The 8,790-nt window shown below is 34.8% G+C and overlaps 1 non-coding gene across 1 annotated transcript; it reads right to left on the bottom strand.

Annotated features, from left to right (window-relative positions):
* Positions 1-6,917: 6,917 nt before the first annotated feature.
* Positions 6,918-7,021, bottom strand: LOC148547521 (small nucleolar RNA R71). Its single transcript, XR_015898839.1, has one exon. It is a non-coding gene; the product is annotated as a small nucleolar RNA R71 (small nucleolar RNA).
* Positions 7,022-8,790: the final 1,769 nt, after the last annotated feature.

Here is an 8,790-nt window from a genome sequence, read left to right as displayed (position 1 = left end):
TGAAATACCTACTTATTGTTTCTCCTTACTTATAAAATCTAACTTGAAGTGTGTGATTCTTTTTATGATGAGCTAGTATTATTAAAAAAGTAATCACTTGCTCAGATATACTTACACGACATTCATCGCTTAATCCACCTTAAACTTTAAGTAACTCGCATAATCTTTCTAATACATCTATACTCATCCTTAATTCCCAAATACAATTTCTATGGCCTCCTCCTATTATGCGGTTTAACACATTCCGTCTTAACGGATTAGTATTAATTTCTCAATTTCTAATCAACAAATGTCTTTTTCTCCTATTTCTCAAATAGAAAACTGCAAAGATCAAAACTATTGTCGTAGCTGCCCCAAGTTCAGACTGATTCAAAAAATTAAAATAAAGAAATGGTTTAAATTGCTCAGAGCGGTCCAATGGTTCAATTTTTTCCTAATAAACAGGTCAAAAATATAAATCATAAATTATTATAAATTTAAACAAATACTAAAAATAATCAACAGCAATATGAATAACAGCAACATAACAGCAATATACTTTTTTCCATTCATTCTTCCATTAAGAACAACATACATTCAATCGCCTATTCTTTCATTCACAGCATTATTGTATAAATTTAAAATTTTTCATACGAAAGATAATTTCTCTTGTTCATATTTAATTTTCAGATTTTCAAATCACAAAAAAATATAATCAAAAAATAAAAAAGAAAATAAGAAACAAGAACTGGGGAAGAGTTGTATCTAGCTTAGGGTTTGAGAAAGTGAAGAACATGTGATTTTCAACAACTGTGACGACAAAAATCGGTAATTGGCTGTAGTTAGATTAGTTGGACAAAAAAAAGAAGAAGAGAAGAAGAAAAAGAATATAAGAGAAAAAAAGAATAAGAAGAGGAAGTAAAAAGAGACAGAATAAGAAGAGAGCGCCTGGGAAAGAAGAAAAAGAAGAAAAATAAAGAAGAGAAACAGATAAAGAATAAGAAGAGGAAGTAAAAAGAGACAGAAGAAGAAGAGAGTGCCTGGGAAAGAAGAAGTACCTGGAAAGGAAGAGAGAGACAAAAAAAAAACAGAACAGAAAGAAGAATAAGAGAGGATGGAGACAGAGAGTGGGAAGAAGAAGAGAGAACCTACCAGAGAAAGACAAAAAAGAAACAAAAAGAGAAAGAAAAAGAGAGGAGATAGAGAAAAGGGAAAAGAGAATACCATAGAGGAGATCAGCATTGCAGAGAAGACGTCTAATTAGGGTTTTAAAAAGGAAAAATTTTGTGTCCACCTTGTCAAATCTCGTGTCCATCATTGTCCTTCGTAAAAAAGTAGACACAAAAGTAAAAAAACTGTCTTAGAGACAATGTGTTCACTGGTGCAGATTTTCGAAACCACAAACTACCGACAAGTGCATCGGGTCGTACCAAGTAATACCTTACGTGAGTGACAGTTGATCCCACGAGGATTGATGGACCAAGCAACAACAATTGAATGATTCACTTAGTCAGACAAGCAGAAAATAGTATTTTGGGATTCAAAAGCATCAAGCAATAAATTAAGAATTTAGAAAGCAAATAATGAATTTAGTGTGAGAAATATGTGATAGAACAGTTAAGATTTCAAAGATGTTTATTTTTTCGAATTTATATTTCTTACCAACTATTTTAATCATGCACAATTCAATTCATGGCAAACTATAATTGACTAAACCCTAATTCCTTAGTAATTTAGTCTCCTCTAACCTAATCAATCGCCAATTCCTTGGTCACTTAATATAGATTAGAGGGTTAGGTTCAATTCTAGTTTATTAGCCACAAAAACCCTAATCACCCAAATATAAGAGCATTAAATGTCACATATCCTGTTAAGTCCAGGTAATTAGTGATTTAGGTGGAATTTACTTTCAAGCTAGTATTCAGGTGAGATAACTTTTCCAAGATTCAATAAGAATTCATGTAGAACAAGAGTTATTTTCCAATACACTCAAATTCATAAGATGAAGAACGAAAATAATCCTTGAATTTAAATTAATACATTAATTAAAATAGAGTGACAATAGTATTAATCCATAGAATAAATAGAGATTCTAACCTTAACGAGGAGGTTTAGTTACTCATGGCTCAGAGAGCAAACTAGGGTTCAAAAGTGTGTAAAAACTAGAATGAGGAAGAAAAGAAGAGACCCTGAAGGGCTAAATCTTTTCCTTTCTATATCTAACATAATTTGATTTGAAAATAAAATAGAATAATCACTACTAAAGCCCAAAAGATTGTGTTTAAGAATGAAAATAACTAAAACAAAATAAAATAAAAATAAATATAACCCAAATCTAACTAAAGAATCCCTTTCATTAAACTTGGATCCGCGCTACTGGCGCAAAATGCCAGAATCGGTGTTTAGCGCCCCACGAGGCAGTAAACTTTCCATTGGTTACTGTTTTCCTGGCGCTAAATGCCAGGCTCGGTGATTAGCACCTCTTAAGGCAGTGAGCTCACACACGTTACGAGGCACCTGGTGCTAAACGCCGAGTTATGGTGTTTAACGCTGTGAAGCCAGAAGAAAAGTATAGACTATTATATATCGTTGGATAGCTCTAAATGTTAGATTTCCAATGTCGCTAGAAATGCATCAATTGGACTTCTATAAGTCAAGTTATGCTTGTTGAAGTGCGAAGAGGTCAGGGTTGACAACATTCACTTTCTTCCTTTTTCTTTTGCACGAAATCTGTCAAACTCGCCCGAATCTTTTCTGAAATTAATAAAACCATAATGAGCCTCAAAATAGCATCCAAATAGGCTTCAAACACTAAAATCTAAATAAAACTCAATAAATTCATATCTAAAATAATAAGAAAATATAGAAAAGATGCTCACGCATTATAACACCAAACTTGAATTGTTGCTTGTCCTCAAGAAACTAGAAACAATATAAAACAAATAAGTGGATTAGCCTAAGAATTGAGTTTTTCAATTAAGATCCTATCTTTTCTTTGAGTGGGGTTAATAACACTGGCACCCTGAATAGTTCCGGCATCTCACTATCCATTGAAGCTTAGAAATGTTAATGTTCTTTGGAACTAGAACCCGGATAATATTATGAATTCTCCTCTTTTTGACCTCTGACTAATCTTTGAACACAACATTTTCTTTTTCTTTTCTTTGGTACTTTGCACCTTGAGTCTAGTCGTGACTCTAAATGTTTTGTCTCAAGGTTGACTTGATACAAAGACACCATGATGAGCGGATAATTTATACGCTTTTTGGCATTGTTTTTACATAGTCTTCAGTATGATTTAGTTAGTTTTTAGTATATTTTTATTAGTTTTTAAATAAAAATCACATTTCTAGACTTTACTATGAGTTTGTGTGTTTTTCTGTGATTTTAGGTAATTTCTGGCTGAAATTGAGGGACTTGAGCAAAAATCAGATTCAGAGGTTGAAGAAGGACTGCAGATGCTGTTGGATTCTGACCTCCCTACACTCAAAGTGGATTTTCTGGAGCTACAGAACTCTAAATGGCACGCTCTCAATTGCGTTAGAAAGTAGACATCCAGAGTTTTCCAGAAATATATAATAGTCCATACTTTGATTAAGGATAGATGACGTAAACTGGCGTTGAACGCCAGTTCCATGCTGCATTCTGGAGTCAAACGCTAGAAACAGGTTGCAAAGTGGAGTTAAACGCCAGAAAGACCTCTACACGTGTAAAGCTCAATGCTCAGCCCAAGCACACACCAAGTGGGCCCCGGAAGTGGATTTCTGCATCATTTACTCATTTCTGTAAACCCTAGTAACTAGTTTAGTATAAATAGAACTTTTTACTATCTTTGTAAAGGATCTTTTGATTAGTTTTTATGCTATCTTAGACTTTCATGGGGGCTGGCCATTCGGCCATGCCTGGACCATTATCACTTATGTATTTTCAAACGGTAGAGTTTCTACACACCATAGATTAAGGTGTGGAGCTCTGCTGTTCCTCATGAATTAATACAAAGTACTACTATTTTTCTATTCAATTCAAGCTTATTCCTATTCTAAGATATCCATTCGCACCCAAGAACATGATGAATGTGATGATTATGTGACGCTCATCATCATTCTCACTTATGAACGTGTGCCTGACAAACACTTCCGTTCTACATGCAAACAAGCTAGAATGAATATCTCTTAGATATCTAATACAGAGGACCGAGTCCGAGATATTAGGATCTTCGTGGTATAAGTTAGAACCCATGGATGGCCATTCTTGAGATCTGGAAAGTCTAAACCTTGTCTGTGGTATTCCGAGTAGGATCTGGGAAGGGATGGCTGTGACGAGCTTCAAACTCGCGAGTGCTGGGCGTAGTGACAGACGTAAAAGGATAGTAAATCTTATTCCAGTACGATCGAGAACCGAGAGATGATTAGCCATGCAGTGACAACGCATTGGACCATTTTCACAGAGAGGATGGGATGTAGCCATTGACAACGGTGATGCCCTACATAAAACTTGCCATGAAAAGGAGTAAGAATGATTGGATGAAGACAACAGGAAAGCAGAAGTTCAGAGGAACGAAAGTATCTCTATACGCTTATCTGAAATTCTCACCAATGAATTACATAAGTATCTCTATCCTAGTTTATGTTTTATTTATCTTTTAATTATTAAAACTCTATAACCATTTGAATCCGCCTGACTGAGATTTACAAGGTGACTATAGCTTGCTTCAAGCCGACAATCTCCGTGGGATCGACCCTTACTCACGTAAGGTTTATTACTTGGACGACCCAGTGCACTTGCTGGTCAGTTGTGCGAAGTTGTGACAAACAATTAAGATTATGAACGTGCATATAAAATTTTCAACGCCGTTACCAAGGAATGGAACCGTCACGATTTCTGCGCACCAAGTTTTTGGCGCCGTTGCCGGGGATTGTTCGAGTTTGGACAACTGACGGTTCATCTTGTTGCTCAGATTAGGTAATTTTATTTTAATTTTAAGCTTTTTATTTCTTATTTTCGAAAATACAAAAGAAAAAAAAATTTCTTCTTTTTCGTTTTTCCCAATTAATTTTCGAAAAAAAAAATTAATAAAATCATAAAACCAAAAATATTTTGTGTTTCTTGTTTGCGTCTAGAGTCAAGTTTTAAGTTTGGTGTCAATTGCATCTTTTTAATTTTCTAAAAATTATTTTCGAAAATTTCATGCATTGCATTCTTTTTTATCTTCAAGTTGTTCTTGGCCAGTCTTCTTGTTTTATCTTCATATTTTCTTGTTTTGTGTCTTTTCTTGTTTTTCATATGCATTTTCAATTTGTTAATGTCTAAAGAATAAAAATTTTTAAGTTTGGTGTCTTGCATGTTTTCTTTTCTTGAAAATTTTTCAAAAATAAGTTCTTGGTGTTCATCTTGAAATTCAAAGTGTTCTTGGTGTTCATGTTGACATTCATAGTGTTCTTGCATGCATCACATGTTTTGATCCAAAATTTTCATGCATTGAGTCTTTGGGTTGTTTTTCTCTTTCTTCATTGAAAATTCAAAAATAAAAAAAATATCTTTCTCTTATTTCACTCATAATTTTCGAAAATTTGATTTGATTTAGTCAAAAATTTTTAAAATTTAGTTATTTCTTATGAGTCAAATCAAATTTTCAATTTAAAAATCTTATCTTTTTCAAATCTTTTTCAAAAATCAAATCTTTTTCATTTTTCTTTCATAATTTTCGAAAATTCCAAAATGATTTTCAAAAATCTTTTTCTTATTTTGTTTCATAATTTCAAATCTTTACTAACAATTAATGTGATTGATTCAAAAAAATATTAAGTTTGTTACTTGTCTAGTAAGAAAGGTTCAATCTTTAAACTCTAGAATCATATCTTTTTAGTTTTTTATTAGTCAAGTAATCAACTTTAATTTTCAAAATCAAATTTTTTTAAATTTCTTTTTCAAAATCAATTTCAAAATCTTTTCTAACTTCCTTTCTAACTTCTTACCTTTTCAAAATTGATTTTCAAATTTTTTTTAATCAATCCTATCTTTTTGTTTCAATCATATCTTTTTCAAAACTATCTAACTAATTCTCTCTCTCTAATTTTCGAAAATCCCTTTCCCCTTTTTCAAATTTCTTTTTTTTAACTAATTGTTTTAATTTTTAATTTAATTTGATTTCAATTTTAATTTTCAAAATTTAACTTTAAATTTTATTTTTAATTTAATTAATTTTTGAAATTTCCTCTCTCTCATCTCCTTCTAATTATTTATTTATTTACTAACACTTCTCTTCATCTCAAAATTCGAACCCTCTCTTCCTCTTGGTGTTCGAATTTCTCTTCTTCTATCCTTCTATTCTAATACTCACATACAGGAATCTCTATACTGTGACATAGAGGATTCCATATTTTCTTTTCTGTTTTCTTCTTTTTCATATCAGCAGGAACAAGGATAAGAACATTATTGTTGAAGCTGATCCTGAACCTGAAAGGACTCTAAAGAGGAAGCTAAGGGAAGCCAAAGCACAACTCTCTGGAGAAAATCTGATAGAAATTTTCGAAAAAGAAGAAAACATGGCCGAAAATAATAACAATGCAAGGAAGATGCTTGGTGACTTTACTACACCAAATTCCAATTTACATGGAAGAAGCATCTCAATTCCTGCCATTGGAGCAAACAACTTTGAGCTTAAGCCTCAATTAGTTTCTCTGATGCAACAGAACTGCAAGTTTCATGGACTTCCATCTGAAGATCCTTTTCAGTTCTTAATTGAATTCTTGCAGATCTGTGATACTGTTAAGACCAATGGGGTTGATCCTGAGGTCTACAGGCTTATGCTTTTCCCGTTTGCTGTAAGAGACAGAGCTAGAGTATGGTTGGACTCTCAACCTAAAGACAGCCTGAACTCTTGGGATAAGCTGGTCACGGCTTTCTTAGCCAAGTTCTTTCCTCCTCAAAAGCTTAGTAAGCTTAGAGTGGATGTTCAAACCTTCAAACAGAAAGAAGGTGAATCCCTCTATGAAGCTTGGGAGAGATACAAGGAACTGACCAAAAAGTGTCATTCTGACATGCTTTCAGAATGGACCATCTTGGATATATTCTATGATGGTCTGTCTGAGCTATCAAAGATGTCACTGGACCATTCTGCAGGTGGATCCATTCACCTAAAGAAAACACCTGCAGAAGCTCAAGAACTCATTGACATGGTTGCAAATAACCAGTTCATGTACACTTCTGAAACGAATCCTGTGAATAATGGGACGCCTATGAGGAAGGGAGTTCTTGAAATTGATACTCTGAATGCCATATTGGCTCAGAATAAAATATTGACTCAGCAAGTCAATATGATCTCTCAGAGTCTGAATGGATTGAAGGAATCATCCAACAGTACTAAAGAGGCATCTTCTGAAGAAGAAGCTTATGATCCTGAGAACCCTGCAATAGCAGAGGTGAATTACATGGGCGAACCCTATGGAAACACCTATAATCCCTCATGGAGAAATAATCCAAATTTCTCATGGAAGGATCAACAAAAGTCTCAACAAGGCTTTAATAATGGTGGAAGAAATAGGTTTAGCAATAGCAAACCTTTTTCATCATCCACTCAGCAACAGATAGAGAGTTCTGAGCAGAATCCATCTAGCTTAGCAAATATAGTCTCTGATCTATCTAAGGCCACTGTAAGTTTCATGAATGAAACACGGTCCTCCATTAGGAATTTGGAGGCACAAGTGGGCCAGCTGAGTAAAAGGGTCACTGAAACCCCTCCCAGTACTCTCCCAAGCAATACAGAAAAGAATCCAAAAAGAGAGTGCAAGGTCATTGAATTAACCATCATGGCCGAACCTAGAAGGAAGGGAGAGGAGGTGAATCCCAATGAGGAAGACCTCCTGGGACGTCTAGTGATCAATAAGAAGTTTTCCTCTGAGGAACCAAAGGAATCTGAGACTCATCTAGAGACCATAGAGATTCCATTGAACCTCCTTATGTCCTTCATGAGCTCTGATGAGTATTCTTCTTCTGAAGAGAACGAGGATGTTACTAAAGAGCAAGTTGCCAAGTACCTTGCTGTAATCATGAAGCTGAATGCCAAATTATTTGGTAATGAGACTTGGGAAGATGAACCTCCCTTACTCATCAATGAACTGAGTGATCTGGATCAACTGACATTGCCTCAGAAGAAACAGGATCCTAGAAAGTTCTTAATACCTTGTACCATAGGCACCATGACCTTTGAGAAGGCTCTATGTGACCTTGGATCAGGGATAAACCTCATGCCACTCTCTGTAATGGAGAAACTGGAAATCTTTGAGGTGCAAGCTGCCAGAATCTCATTAGAGATGGCAGACAACTCAAGAAAACAGGCTTATGGACAAGTAGAGGACGTGCTAGTAAAGGTTGAAGGCCTTTACATCCCTGCTGATTTCATAATCCTGGATACTGGGAAGGATGAGGATGAATCCATCTTCCTTGGAAGACCCTTCCTAGCCACAGCAAGAGCTGTGATTGATGTGGACAGAGGATAATTGATCCTTCAACTGAATGAGGACAACCTTGTGTTTAAAACTCAAGGATCTCCTTCTGTAACCATGGAGAGGAAGCATGAAAAGCTTCTCTCACTGCAGAGTCAACCAAAGCCCCCACAGTCAAACTCTAAGTTTGGTGTTGGGAGGTTTCAACAATGCTCTGAACATCTGTGAGGCTCCATGAGAGCTCACTGTCAAGCTATTGACATTAAAGAATCGCTTGTTGGGAGGCAACCCAATGTTATCTAATTATATTTATTTATTTTCCATTGTTATTTTATGTTTTCTTTTGGTTGATGATCATGTGAAGTCA

The sequence above is a fragment of the Arachis ipaensis genome, chromosome B8 (assembly GCF_059453495.1).
Source record: "Arachis ipaensis isolate K30076 ecotype BB chromosome B8, ASM5945349v1, whole genome shotgun sequence".
NCBI classification, from domain to species: Eukaryota; Viridiplantae; Streptophyta; class Magnoliopsida; order Fabales; family Fabaceae; genus Arachis; species Arachis ipaensis.
This window is presented reverse-complemented; position numbering and strand designations above follow the sequence as displayed.